This window comes from Bos grunniens, chromosome 18, assembly GCF_055505025.1.
Source record: "Bos grunniens cultivar Pamir isolate PY7600 chromosome 18, Bosgru_T2T1.0, whole genome shotgun sequence".
Lineage (NCBI taxonomy): Eukaryota > Metazoa > Chordata > Mammalia > Artiodactyla > Bovidae > Bos > Bos grunniens.
Window position 1 is genome coordinate 7,617,753 of NC_141182.1, and position 15,557 is coordinate 7,633,309.

The window sequence follows — 15,557 nt, forward strand, 5'->3', positions numbered from 1 at the left end:
GTGGGGAACACACTTCTGGTATTTCTACCTGAGACTCAGGACGCATTCTCCTCCGGGACCAATGTATTATACAAATGTGGGAGGCCGACTCGCTGCTCTGATGAGTAGAGTAACCCTGCAGCTTTAGCTGGAGGCAGACTTCGGTGGGCTGGCCTGGGAATCCAACTTGTGATATGGTTTCTGGTTTAAAATTAAACCCCAAGGGCCCAACCACTTCAGAAATTGAGTGTGTGTGGTTGCTTAAAGGCTTTCTTTAGAGTCACCGGTGGGGTAACTTATCTTAAATAAGAAAATGGACTAAAATAGCCAGAGAGAACCCACATCACATCATTACGGGGAAGTGGCTACAGAGATGATGCTTCAGCCTGAAGAGACACTAAACATGGTGAGCACACTTCCGCTGAGACCCCCGGGAAATGTCACCTCCTCCCAAGCAGTCTGGGGCTTCCTCTAAACCCCACGCAGTGTCTCCCACGCATGGCCAAGACAAGGAGGGACAGTACATGAACACGAGAAGAAGCCCCCAGGACAACAGCACCCAGACGACCCATCGCTGCTGTTCTCCAGCTGTCTCTCGTGCCTGCCAGGCCCCTGAGAAACACTGCACCTATGATAACGCATCAACTCCCTGCTGTTCCCATTTGACAGGTGAGCAAACTGAGGCTCAGGAAAATCAAGGCATCTGCCCAAAGTCATAGAGCTAACACTTGCTGGAGCCTGGATTTGAACCCAAAACTATCTGAGCTCCTTCCCAAGACCCTGAGCAAGTCTGAGTGGAGAAACGCTGCCCTGCAGGAGAGTCCTTCTGTCGGGGCTGCCAGGGTAGGTGGTGGTGAGGACTGGCCACACTGTTCCTACAGCTGTGAGCTCTTCCTTGTCCAAGAGGCTCACACTCAGCCTGTGCATCTGTGGCCCCCTTCTGCTAGGCAGGTTTATCATCTAACATACAACCCACTTGGAGGAGGGCGTGGCAACCCACTCCAGTATTCTTGCCTAGAGAATCTCACGGACAGAGGAGGCTAGCAGGCTATGGTCCATGAGGTCGCAGAGAGTCAGATATGACTGAGCAACTAAGCACATATAACCCACTATATTTCACTGAGTCTAAAACACACACAATTTTCCATGCTATCGTTTCTGCAACCAGGATTAAAATCAAGGGTGCCGTGACCCCATCCTGCCACAGGGCAAGGACCTCTGACCTGCCAGGGTCAGCAGGAGCACTGTATATCCATCCTCTGGCCCTGTGCGTCATGGTACCTGTTTCAGGTACCTGCTTAGACTTACTGTCTGCCTCAGCGCATTTAGGTGTGTGGCATGGGTCCAGGAATTCCTAGAGAGCGGAAAAGTGGCCTGGAGAGCCATCTCAGGCCATCTCCTCTTAAGAGCTGTTTCTCTCTACACAAAGGCTGCATTCCCTGCGCATGGCCGGACAGCAGGGAACTCTGCCCAGAAGGGTTGTATTAATTAATCCCTGGCCTGGTGTCAAGTCCAGCTTTGGCCTCACAGCCCCAAGAAACTAAGCCGAACATCCAGTTTACAGTTTGCATTCTGTGTGTGGCTGACTCTGAGTCTGGGAGATGAGACCTTAACTTCAACTGCTTCTGCAACCCAGACTTCCTACATGCAAACCCTGAGTGTAAGAATGCAATGTGGTCCCAGCAGAACTTCCTCAGAAGGGCCACCACGCTCCAGCTGCTCTGATCCCCCTGGAGGACCATGTGGGACAAGTATCATCCCCCACACTGACTTTATCTCAACAAATCCTCCTTCCTCACAAATCCCACAAGTCATTCCCATCCCTTCCTTGGGACAGGGGTCAGCAAGCCACAGCCTGCCAATCTGGCCCACTATTTGTTCTTATAAATAAAGTTTTATTGATAACACCACCACACCCATTTTTTACATATTGTCTTCCTGCAGCTACTTGCCAGTCTTGAGAGCGGACCTGAGTAGTGGACAGAGATAAAATGACCCAAAAAGCCAGAAATACTTTTCCTCTGGCCCTTTTTCCAACTCTTAACAAAACGAAAAAGAATAAAAGGAGGAGGAAACTTAAAGAAATTATTTATGTGCTCCTGTCATAAGACTCTTTTCTTGACTGTTATTTTCTATTATTATTAGGGTTATTTCTCTCAAAGAACAAATCTGTTTTAAAACCATGGCGAATTAAAAAAAAAAAAAAAACACCTTGGTGATATCCCACTTCATACTGGATGAAGATCCAGATTTATTAGTATGGCCCATACAGCCCCATAACACCCTCTCTCTGCCTATTTCAAACACACACACACTCACACACACACACCATGAAATATTGCAGTGTACCTTAGCTATAGTAAAGACGTTGTTTTATGAAGCTTTTGTTCACATGTATATACATACACACGTCTATGAATTCACTCTCAGATCTACCCACTTCTCTGCATCACCAGGTCACAAAACCTCTCACCCAGACCTGTGCTGCAGACACCTGCTCCTCCTGCTTCCAGTCCTCACCCTCGCCGTGCATTCTGCACATGGTGGTCAGCTCTGAAAGGCCCCATTCTGAAACCCTAAGGTGCTTTCCCACTGCCTGAGGAATAACATCCAGGCTTCTCACCACAGCCTATAGACAAGCACGGTCTGTGGCCAGCCTGCCCCTCTCCTGTACCCACCTCCAGTCTCACTGCCTCCTATGGGGTCCTTGGCCAGCTTCAGCTCTTTTTCATCGCAGCGTCTCTTTGTGGGCATTATCCCCTTGGATACTGGGGTTGAATTAGGCTTAATTAAGTAAATGTTTTACCTTGAATATTCTTAATTCCCATACACTCACCTTTAACACACATGCATGTGCACACACACACACACACACATGCCTTGCCTCACCTAGTTTAATAAGACTTCCTCAGAACATCTTCCCTGATATCCCAGACAAAATCAGGGATGTATACTCTTAACATTCTTTTCCATCCTTTGCAACACATCACAATGTCATTAGTGATTTGTAAGATTCATGGTGACTGTCCCCTTATACTCCAAGGTGGCAAGCCCCATGTAGCAGGGTCTATGCATGTCCCACCCACCACTGTGTTCCCAGCACAACCTCTGGCCCACAGCAGGTACTCAGGAAACATTTGTTGAATGGCTGAGTCAACAAACTCTCCTTCTACAGTCTGCAGACCTCAACCCACAAATTTCAAATTCTCATGAATTTGAAATGTCTAGGAATTACACTCAGTCACTGGAGCCTAAACTAGATCTGAAGTTCTAGCAGTCCACAAGAAATTCTGGCAACAGGTGTGTTAGACTGACCTGAGAAACCTGAACTCAGGCTGAACTGCAAAATGCTTGGCATATTTTGTTCCCCAAAGCCTGCCAGCCCCAGTGTGAGTGGCATGCTTTTGTGACAAGCACGTGCACTGCTATTTAAGAAGAGTGAGATCTGAGTTCTAGATGAGTGAACCTTCATTTGTTCAAATTCTCACTTGTCCTGAACATTCGTGGTGTCACTCTACCCACAGGCTTCTAAGCTCTTTTATCTTCTAAGGTGGGATGACAATTAGTTACTCATTGGCTCTTAAAAGGCCAACTGTGAAATGTTCTTTAGCACATACTCAAACTTCTTCCATTATATATCTGTGAGTCACAAAGAAGCAGTGGTATCTATTTCAAGTTCAAATTTATTTGCTAATCCAAAAAAAAAAAGTCAAGTTCAGATGAATTAAGATTGGCCATGAGTTCCAATTATTGAAGCTGATCAATGGGTCCTTGGAAGTTTGGGATATTGTTCTCTGTATTATCATGTGTGTTTGAAATTTTCCACATGAACACTGAAAAATTATTTGATGAGCATTTAGTGACTCAAAGAAATATTCATCCATATATTTGCTCCCAATAATAAACACTTGGTTTTAAAACTGGCAATGGAATGAAGGCATTTGTAAAATAAAGAGACTGATTTTACCACAACAAACAATAATTATATTATGACCCTATCTCCAATTTAATTATAACCCTTTACTAAAATAACAACAAATTATGAATGAATTTCCAATTAGTATGTGTAAAAATAAGTGAAATTCTATTTAAAGCAAGTTTAAAATAACTAAAAACATGACCACAAGTACAGAACTTGACATTCATTATGTATTTACTCAATAAAAGACCAGCTGAGGCATCTTTCTCAAAGAGTAACTATTTTTAGATTAAGCACAAAAAGGATTAAGAATGACTAGGGTTCAGATCTTGGTTCCAATATCATTCTCCAAGAAAAAGTACAAGGACTCCTTGAAAAAACAGCTGATACTAGGGTTAGGACAGGTAATATACAAAATAAGCCTGGAGCATCTTGTGCTGCCAGAAAGTAAGGAAGTGATAGAAAAAAAAAATGGAGATATGTCAAAGCCATATCACGAGCCAACCTGAAAGAGCTTCCAGTGGCCAAAACTGGAAAAATTGGAGTAAATAAAATAAGTAATGTAGTAGTGGATTATATCCCAAATTACAAAATAAATGTTCACAAGTCCAATCATGGAAATTAGTACTTAAGTAATTAAACAAATTAGGGAGAAGAGACAAATCTACCACACAGAAGAACTCCAAATAATTCATGTGGATATGCTCCCCTCAAGAAGGTGACTTAACTCCCCACTCTTAGGTGTGGGCTGAGCTTAGTGATTTAATTCCAAAGAACAGAGGATAACAAGAGGAAGGGGTACCTTTACAGTGGAAAACCAGACATGACCTCAGTCCCATGGTCAAGGCCAGCATCAGCAGTGGGAAGTCGTGTTGATGGCATGCCTCCTTGATAGGATGAGAAAAGAATGGTACTTTCTCCCTAGGATCTTCCTGGTAAAAACCTATAACCCAAACTAATCATGAGAAAAACATTAAACAAACCCAAACTGAAGGACATTCAACAAAATACCTACCTGGTATTCCTCAAACCAATCAAGGGCATTAGAAATGAGGAGAAACTGTCACAGATCAGAGGAGGCCAAGAAGACATGACAATTAAATGCAACATGCTATCCTAGATAGGATCCTGTGCTACATAAAAGAACCACAGAGAATTAGTTCAGCCTAGGCATTAAATACATAATGACCAAATATAAACAACAACAGAGTGGAGGGAGAGAATCAGTATCTGTGTTTGCTACAATATATGATCTAAAATACCTAGTTTTCAACAACAAAAAAGAATTATGAGACTTGTGAAGAAATGTGAAAGTGTGATGAATAACAGAGCAGAAAAGCAAACAACAGAATCTGTCTTTGAAGGGTCCCAGATATTGGATATAGCAGACAAAGAATTTGAAACAACTGCTATAACAGTGTTCAAAGAATTAAAGGAAACCATGTTTAAAGGAACGTTTGATGACTATAACACATAAAATAGAAAATATCAATTAAGAGATGAAAATCATTTCTTAAAAACAACCAAATGGAATTCTTGAAGTTGAAAAGTAAAATAACCAAATGAAGACGTCATTAACAAGGCTCAAAAACAGATTTGTGTTGGTAGAAGAAAGAGTCCATAAACTTCAAGATAAATCAGTAGAGATTATGCAAACTGAAAACAGAAAGAAAAAAAAAAGAACAGAACTTCAGAGAAATATGAAATACCATTAAAAACAGATATATGCATAATGGAAATACAAGGAGAGGATGAGAAAATATTATTAAAATAAATAATAGCTGAAAATATCTCAAATTTGATGAGGAACACTAGTCTACAAATCCAAGAAGCTAAAAAAAACTCCAAGTAGAATAAGAACAAAGATATCACACCCAGTACATTATAGTCAAATACTGAAAGATGAAGACAAGGAGAAAGTCTTTAAGGCAGTAAGAAAAAAATGACTCATCACATACAAAGGAATTATAAAAAGATTAACAGCAAACTTCTCATCAGAAACAATGGAGACCAGAGGGCAGTGGGGTAACATAGTCAAAGTGCTAAAAGAAAAAACTGTCAACCAAGAATCCGATATCTAGAAAAGATAACTTAAAAAAATCAAAGGCAGAGTAAGGACATTCCAAGACAAACAGAACCTGAAAATATATGTTGTAAAGATAAATAACTAAACTAAGAAAACATATATAAGATATATAACTAACACTCCAATAAAAGAGATTTTAATTTTTAATTATTCAATTAATATAAATGAAGGTGGAAGAAAGGAACAATGTACAAATACGACAAATAGAAAACAAACATTACGGTGATAGAAGTAAGCCTGCTGCTGCTGCTAAGTCGATTCAGTCGTGTCCGACTCTGTGCGACCCCATAAACGGCAGCCCACCAGGCTCCCCCATCCCTGGGATTCTCCAGGCAAGAACACTGGAGTGGGTTGCCATTTCCTTCTCCAATGCATGAAAGTGAAAGTGAAGTTGCTCAGTCGTGTCTGACCCTCAGTGACCCCATGGACTGCAGCCCACCAGGCTCCTCTGTCCATGGGATTTTCCAAGCAAGAGAACTGGAGTGGGGTGCCAGTGCCTTCTCTGAGAAGTAAGCCTACTCATACCAATAACAACATTTCATATAAATAATCTAAATACCCCAAATAAAAGAGATCATCAAATTGGATTAAAAAAATCAAGAACTAACTACATGCTGATGACATGGAACATTTTAGTTTTAATAGAGACACACCAGGGGAAAATCATTCCATAATGATAAAAAGGGTCAGTTCTTCAAAAGCACATACACTTAGCATTCAAACTTCAAAACACAAAAAAGAAGTGGAAGGACACATATCCACAATTACTGTCGAAAGCTTAAATAGACTTCTCTTAAAACTTAATGGAACAAGTACACAGTAAATCAGTACACATAGAAAATCAGAATTTAGAAAAATCTGAACACTGCTATCAATCAATCTGACCTAGTTGACACTCCATCATTACTTGCGACCTGACTAGTACACTCAGCCCTATAACACCATAATAAACATTCTTTCCAAATGCATACAGAACACTTGATAATAAGGCCCATAGACTGGGCCATAAAACAAGTCTCAGGTTAATAACACTAAAGTCACACAAAGAATGATCTCTAACCAAAGCGGAATTAAATTACAAATTAATAACGGAAGGATATCTGGAAAAATCTCTAAATATTTTTAAATTAAGAAATATACTTCTAAACAATACATAGGTAAAGGAAGAAACACAAAGGAAATTAGCATTTTAAACTAAATAAAAATTAAAACAAAATATATCAAATGTGTGGCATGATGCTAAGAACTCTATTGGTAAAGACATAAGGCCTCAAGTTAACCTTATGTTCTTTCTCTAAAAATTAAAACAGAGAACAAATTAAACCAAAAGAAGCAAAATAAAGGAAAGAAGAAGTGAAATTAATGAAAGAAAACAGAAAAATAAGAGAAAAATCAATGAACCCAAAAGATGGTTCAATGAGAAAAAAAAATTGACAAACCTCTATCCAGACTGATAGAGAAAACAAAAGAGATACAAATTCATAATATCCATAACAAGGGAGGTGACATACTACAGATTCTGCAAAGACAAAACTCTTACATTTCTCAGATAACCTAAATAGCTCTATGTCTACTAAATAAATTGATTTTGTAGCCTAAGATCTTTTCAGAACAGAAACTCCAGTTTTACCAATCATTTACTCCTACCAGCAGTAGTACTTCAGTACAAACTCTCCAGAAACTGAAGAGGACAGAATAATTCCCATCTTGTTCTATAAGGGCAATCTTATCCTGCCACCAAAACTACACGAAGATAGCACAAGAAAAAAAACAAACTAAAGTCAGTTTCCACTACGCACATAAACCCAAAAGTTCAACAATTTTAGTAAATACATCCTGACAATTATATATTATATATCATGACCAAATGAAATTTTATCCTCAGGATACAAGTTGATTTAGCATTCAAATAAATCAACATAATTCACCATATTTCCAAATAAAACAAAAACCATACAAAAATTCAATGATCCAGAAAAAAAACATTTGAAAAAGTCTAATATCCACTCTTGAATTTTAAATTTCAGCACATTAAGGACAGAAGATTTCTTCAACTTGCTGAAGTGCATCTACAAACAAACAAACAAAAACAACAACAAAAAAGACTACATTTAGCTAGCATTGCACCTAATAGCGAAAGAATGAGCGCTCGCCCCCTTACATCATGAACAGACAAGACAGAGATGTCTTCTCTCACTACTTCCACTTAACATTTATTGGAGGTTCTATTCAGAAAAAAAAAAAATAAATGTCATCCAGGTGGGAAACAAAGAAGCAACACTGGTTTCCTTCTCAGAAGACACGATTATCTAGGAGATAACTGAATTGAGTCATCCAAAAGAGCTACAAGAACTAGTGAATTTATCAAAGCTGCATGATATAAGATGAATATACAAACACCAATCAGATTGCTATATGCTAGCAATGAACAATCAGAAATTTAATCTTTTTGAAAAATACCATTCACAATAGCATCAAAATATATGAAATACTTAGGAATCAATCGATAAAAGATTGTTAGACTTAAACACTAGAAACTGCATTATAGAGAAAAATTTAAGAGGACTCTCTTTTTCCCCACACATATATATCAACAACTGACTTTTGACAAAGAGGCATAAGCAACTGAGTAGAGAAATATATATATATATATATATATATATACACACACACACCCACACATATATACATATATATATATATATATAGTCTTTTCAACATATAGCACTGAAACAATTGGAGAGCCGTATGATGGCTCACAGCTTCCCTGGTAGCTCAGCTGGTAAAGAATTCGCCCGCAATATAGGAGACCCCGGTTCAATCCCTAGGCCAGGAATATCCCCTGCAGAAGGGACAGGCTACCCACTCCAGTCTTCTTGGGCTTCCCTGGTGGCTGAGAAGGTAAAGAATCCACCTGCAATCCGGGAGACCCGGGTGACCCGGGTTAGATCCCTGGGTTGGGAAGATCCCCTGGAGGAGGGCATGGCAGCCCACTCTGGTATTCTTGCCTAGAGAATCCTCATGGACTGGCGGGCTACAGGCCCAGGGGTCACAAAGAGCCACAACTGAGTGACTAAGCACGGCACAGCACACGGTGGCTCAATCAGTAAAGAATCCACCTGCAACACAGGAGACTCAGCTTCTGTCCCTGGGTCAGGAAGATCCCCTGAAGAAGGAAATGGCAGCCTGCTCCAGTATTCTTGTCTTGGAAATCTTATGGACAGAGGAGCCTGGCAGGCTACAGTCCATTGAGTCCCAAGAGTCGGACATGACTTAGCAACAAAACCATCAGTGCAAAAGAGAACTTCAAATCACACTTCACACTACATACAGAAGTTAACTCAAAATAGATCACAGACCGAAATGTAAAACCTAGAACTATAAAACTTACATGAGAAAATCCCTGTGAACTTAGATTAGACAAAGATTTTGGTGTTCTTAAATGGAACACCAAAAGTACAGTCCATAAAAGGGAAAAAAGGAAAACACTGGACTTTATCAAAGTTAAAACTTTTGCTCTTTGAAAGAAACCATTAAGAGATTGCAAAGACAAGTTATGGACTGAGAAAAAATATTTTGAAACATATATCTGATAAAGGATTTGTGTCCAGAATAAAGAATTCATAAATATCAATAATAACAAAACAGTCCAATTTTTTTAATGGGTAAAAGACTTGAGTCATCAAAAAAAAGTATGCAGATGGCAAATAAGCACATAAGACTCAACATCATTAGTCATTAAGAAAATGCAAAAAAAAAAAAGCTAAAAAATTACAAAATTTTTTTTTAAATTAAAAAAAAGAAAATGCAAATTATAACTATAATGAAAAACCATTCAGTTCAGTTCAGTTCGGTCGCTCAGTCGTGTCTGACTCTTTGCGACCCCGTGAATCGCAGCATGCCAGGCCTGCCTGTCCATCACCAACTCCCAGAGTTTATTCAAACTCATGTCCATCAAGTCAGTGATGCCATCCAGCCATCTCATCCTCTGTCGTCCCCTTCTCCTCCTGTCCCCAATCCCTCCCAGCATCAGGGTCTTTTCCAATGAGTCTGCTCTTTGCATGAGGTGGCCAAAGTATTGGAGTTTCAGCTTCAGCATCAGTCCCTCCAATGAACACCCAGGACTGATCTCCTTTAGAATGGACTGGTTGGATCTCCTTGCAGTCCAAGGGACTCTCAAGAGTCTTCTCCAACACCACAGATCAAAAGCATCAGTTCTTCAGCTCTCAGCTTTCTTCACAGTCCAACTCTCACATCCATACATGACCACTGGAAAAACCATAGCCTTGACTAGACAGACCTTTGTTGGCAAAGTAATGTCTCTGCTTTTGAATATGCTATCTAGGTTGGTCGTAACTTTCCTTCCAAGAGTAAGCGTCTTTTAATTTCATGGCTGCAGTCACCATCTGCAGTGATTTTGGAGCCCCAAAAAATAAAGTCTGACACTGTTTCCACTGTTTCCCCATCTATTTCCCATGAAGTGATGGGACCAGATGCCATGATCTTCGTTTTCTGAATGTTGAGCTTTAAGCCAACTTTTTCACTCTCCTCTTTCACTTTCATCAAGAGGCTCTTTAGCTCCTCTTCACTTTCTGCCATAAGGGAAATACCATTACACATCCAAAAATGGCTAAAATATTTAGCATATCAAATGTTAGATATGGAGAAACTAGAACTCTCATACATTGCTGGTGGGAATATAAAATGGTAAAATCACTTTGGAAAAAAGTTTGGCAGTTTCTCAAAAACTTAAACATACACCTTCTATATGATTCCTCTATTCCACTCGTATGCATTTAACCAAAAGAAATAAAACCATACATCTTTAAAAGTCTTGTGCATGAATATTCATAGCAGCTTTATTTGTAATAGCCAAAACCTGAAAGCAATCCCCATGTCCAGCAATAACTGAATGGATGAATAAACTCTAGTGTATCTATGCAATGGGATATTACTTAGAAATAAAGGGAGTGAAAAAAAAAAAGAAATAAAGAAATAAAGGGAGTAAACCATCAGTACACTCAAGAACTTGGATGAATCTCAAAATAATTATGAAGTGAAAGAAGCCAGACAAAAGAGAGTACATACTGTATGATTCCCTTTATATAAAATTGTGGAAACAAAAATACTCTGTAGTGACAGAAAATAGATCAGTAGTTGAGTGGGGTGGGGAGACAGTGGAAGAGGTAGAAGAAATTACAAGGAGGCAAGAGGAAACATCTGGAAGGAATAGATATATATTCATTAGATGGCCTGAGGTGATAGTTTCACAGGTACCTACTATGTCAAAATGTACAAAATTTTGCACTTTAAATATAAGACCTAGAGCAACCAAAAATAAATAAAAATTTAAAAAATATTTAGAAGTCTAAGAATCCAGGCCTCAGGGGTGATGAAACTGACTCTGAACTTTCAGACCGTGGTGTAACGACTTCCTTTGGTTCCATTTGTTTTGGCCTGTGCACTTCCTTTGGACCTGTGATAGCCCTTCCTAAACAAGAGTTAAGTTGGGACCTTTGAGGAATGGGAAACACATACGCATGCACACCCTAATTCTGTTGCCTGCATCAAGGTATCATGGTCTATGCAGTCTATGAAGAGATGTGACCAACACAGACTCAGAGGCACCTGCAGGAAAGCGTGAAGGTTGCAGCCAAACCAATGTATCCCAAATCTCTACGTTCCCACAGTCACCCCCTAAGCACTTGGCCTCTTGTCTGGGGGTGCAGGTAGCTTACTGGGAGGAGTATGGAGTTAGAAGGAAACTGAGGAAGTAGGAGTCATAAAAATCAGTTATCCAAAACAAAAAGTTATTCTAGAATCTGCTGCATAGTGTTTAAGATACCCTGAGAACCTCAAAAGGGCCATCGTTGCATCCTGGTTGGAGAATGGGCAGGGATGGAAGAGGTAGGAAACCCATTTCTCTATCTGTTGGAAGCACAGTAAATAGTTTCATAATGCCATCTTGGCTATGCGCTGGCCTCACCCTATTCCAAGATTCTGAAAATGTGAAAATTCTGGATCCAAGCCTCCCTGGACAGGTTGACTGCAGCTTCCTGGAAGGCATCTGTGACCTCACTTCACAGCCAGAAGGACATGGCAGTGTCTGAACTCCCATCCCTCTGGGGACATCACCACTATGCCAGGATAGAGAAGCGCCTGTCCAACAGCAAACAGAGGATCGTGGAGGTGCCTCGTCCCCAGTGAAGTGTGGATAAGCCCAAGTGAAGCCATCCTCACTACAAAGGAAACAGCCCTGAGGATACAGTGATGCAACAAGGCGCCTGTCAAGGACTTTAGACGTTTGCATAACAGATCACAGGCACGACCACCTTGGACCACAACTGTTCAGTGGCTCCTAACTGATTTCTGCTTCAGACTCCTTCCCCCAGTCTCCACTTAGACACCAAGTTGAGCTTTCTAATATATAAATCTTACTGCCTTGTGTGTGCGTGTGTGTGTGTGCTCAGATGCTTCAATCACGTCCAACTCTTTGCCACCTCATGGACCGTAGCCCACAAGGCTCCTCTGTCCATGGGATTTTTCTGGGCAAGTATACTAGAGTGGGTTGCCACTTCCTCCTCCAGGGGATCTTCCTGACCCAAGGATTGAACCTGTGTCTCCTGCATTGCAGGCAGATTCTTTGCCACTTGAGCCATCAGAGAAGCCCCTCACTGCCGTATCTCCATCTTAAAAATATGAATGGCTTCCCAATAGGACTAAGTCCCATCCTGAAGGTAAAAGATATATGAAGTTCCCAAAATTAGAAAGGGAGACTGGCTTTACTAACTTGAAGTTAGTAAAAGTTAGTAGTAGAAGGTCCATTTTAGTAAAAAGTTGGTAAAAGAAAGTCCATTTTATTCTTATTATTAAGAATAAAAGTAACAGATAAACTAGGATATACAAAAGGTTAGGCTCAATGAACTTAACAGCAAGCCACCATACCTCATACAGATACCCGAGTGACACTGTTAACACAGTTGTGTTCTCATAGACTATATTACGAAATACTATCGCTCAAAGTTTGGTATTACAAGAGTGTAATTTTGAGACTTTACTTGGCCAATGTGTAAATCTTGCTGAATCTACTGGGGGTGGAAAAAAGCTTTCAAGTTAGACCAACAAGAACCAGGCTACGCAGAGGAGAACTTTGGGGACCCCTTATGTGTTTGTACCATGGAGCTTTAGAGGGGCATGCTAACTGGGCATGCTGCTGAGATGCTTGGGATGTGGTCATGAAAACAAGAGGATGCTGGAGGTGCCCTGGGTAGGGGCGAGGGGTGAAGGAACAGTTGGGAGGCAGATGCACTGTGGATCGAGAGGAACTGAGGCAGGACACTCAGGTAGAAAGCAACTGCACAGAAACTCAGAAAAGAAAATTAGGCTTGGGAAGGAGAAAAGAGGAAGGCCTTCTCATAAGAAGTCCATCTATTTGGCAATTAGAAGCATGGGGTTTGGACCTTCTCATTTGATGAGGTTTATTGCATCAGCACTCACTATGTGAAAGACACTGTGTTGGGCCCTGGGGGTACAGATGCACCCCTTTGAGTTTAAGGATGTATTCTGGGAAATGGAGGTGTTGAGTGACTCTGCCATCTGCACATTCACTACAAAGTTTGTCCTCAATTTTGCAACCCAGCACTATTGTTTCTTCAATTGAAGCTGATGGAGGTGATGAAGGATCTCCCACCACAACGTGTTCTAACTACTGACAGTTACTGGAACCCCCAGGCTCTGGTGATACTGTTGATGTCCCTCCACTCACAGCCTTCTTGGAGATCCCCAAGTTTACTCTGTATCCTTTGCCCACTCAGCGAGGTGTGCCAGCCTCAAGTCACCACAAAACGAGCACTTACCACCCAGCCCAACCCTTTCCTGGCACTTGGTTGGTTCTTCCAGCCATGCACCTGGTTTGCCTGCTCTCCATCATCAGGAGCAAGAAAAAGAGCCCCAGTGAAGTAAACAGACCGAGATGTTCCTCACAAGCAAGGGACGTGCTAGAACCTGCCAGCCAGGAAGACAAATGGTGCTCAAGCTACTGAACTTGCCAATAAGCACAAAGAAGATGTATATATTAACTGCACTCTTCTGTATAATGGGTCTATACATAGATTGGGCTTCCCTCATAGCTCAGTCGGTAAAGAATCTGCCTGTAATGCAGAAGACTTAGGTTCAATTCCTGGGTCAGGAAGATCCCCTGGAGAAGGAAATGGCAATCCACTCCAGTATTCTTGCCTGGAAAATCCCATGGACAGAGGAGCCCGGTGGGCTACAGTCCACGGGGTCGCAAGAGTCAGACACAACTTAGTGACTAAACCACCACCATACATAGATTACAAAGATACATGAGAGGAAGCGATGCTGCTTACAGAAATTCTAAACAAAGCACAGTCTGATCACATCTTTACAGGCTCTGGCAAGTTTCCCCAGGTCTGTGCATCAGTGTTCTCATCTGTAAAATGGGGTTAATAATGACCACCTCATGATCAGAAAGAAACCCGTGAGGTCATGTCAGCAGTTAGCTCTGTCTGCCCAGAACAGGCACTCACTGAATGGCAGTGATCACCATGCCTGATGTGACAAGGTGCCAAGGGGGTTCTCAGAGGCAGCCAGACCCAGAGGACTGCCCCCCACAGTCCAACTAGAGGCCTAGAAGAGCACCCTGGAAATTTTGCTCCTGGACATTTTTCTCAGGGCCCTCCTAGAAATAATCCCTGGGCTCCCTGCAGAATGCTCTGCGAGCCATGGTGATGCCTTCAGACCACACCGTTCACGTGCACTGTCTCCAAAAGAATCTTAAGTCAGTCGAGGAGCTTTGATCAACTCTGACTTTCAGACATTTGTTGTCTGCCAGCCTCAGACATTGCCTGTCCATAAGAGAGGCTAGAGAGCCAAGATACAGGAGGGACTTTGGGATCACCCAAGGTCTGGATCAGCACTTGCTGGCTGAGGGGTCTCGAGCAGGTCAACAACCACTCTCGACCTCAGTCAGCTCCAGCCTCTGGGCTAAGGGTCAGCTAGCCAGCTTGCCCTCAGTCACCAGCCCTTTATGGCAAGGGCCAGTGACCTTGGTTGAGACTGTGGAACACCCGGCCAGTGACCTTGGTTGAGACTGTGTAACACCCAGCCAGTGACCTTGAGACTGTGGAAAACCCAGCTGTGACAGCTGGCCACAAGCCCAGGGCAGCGTGTGCAAACCTCCATCTTGCAGGCCGTTCATCAGCTCCTCAATCTAATTGCAAATGGTGACACATCCCCACCGTCAGTGCATTTATAATTCACATTGTTTCGGAGCCCCTTCAACGGATATGTCTCATTCGTCTGTTCTCATTTCTAATGGCAAAACATGACATGTAACTGTCCCACACAGAACACTAAAATACGAATAACCCCTTGCGTAAGTTTAGTGTGCAAAACTGTCCAACACACAGCATTTAGGAAACTAAGCGCTTATTTTTAAATAGCTGATTTTGAATTTACTAAGCACTCACCATGGGCCACCATAGCAGTGGACAACAGAAGTTTGAAGCTAAATCTCCACTTTGTGATGCGAGGAGCTAGGAACACACAGCA

The 15,557-nt window shown here is 41.6% G+C and overlaps 1 protein-coding gene and 1 pseudogene across 1 annotated transcript in view; one reads left to right on the forward strand and one right to left on the reverse strand.

The window, feature by feature from the left end:
• Positions 1-15,557, reverse strand: part of CDYL2 (chromodomain Y like 2) — a 163,916-nt gene that overhangs the window by 84,308 nt on the left and 64,051 nt on the right. The window lies entirely within an intron of this gene.
• Positions 417-15,557, forward strand: part of LOC147352977 (EEF1A lysine methyltransferase 2 pseudogene) — a 42,942-nt pseudogene continuing 27,801 nt past the window's right edge.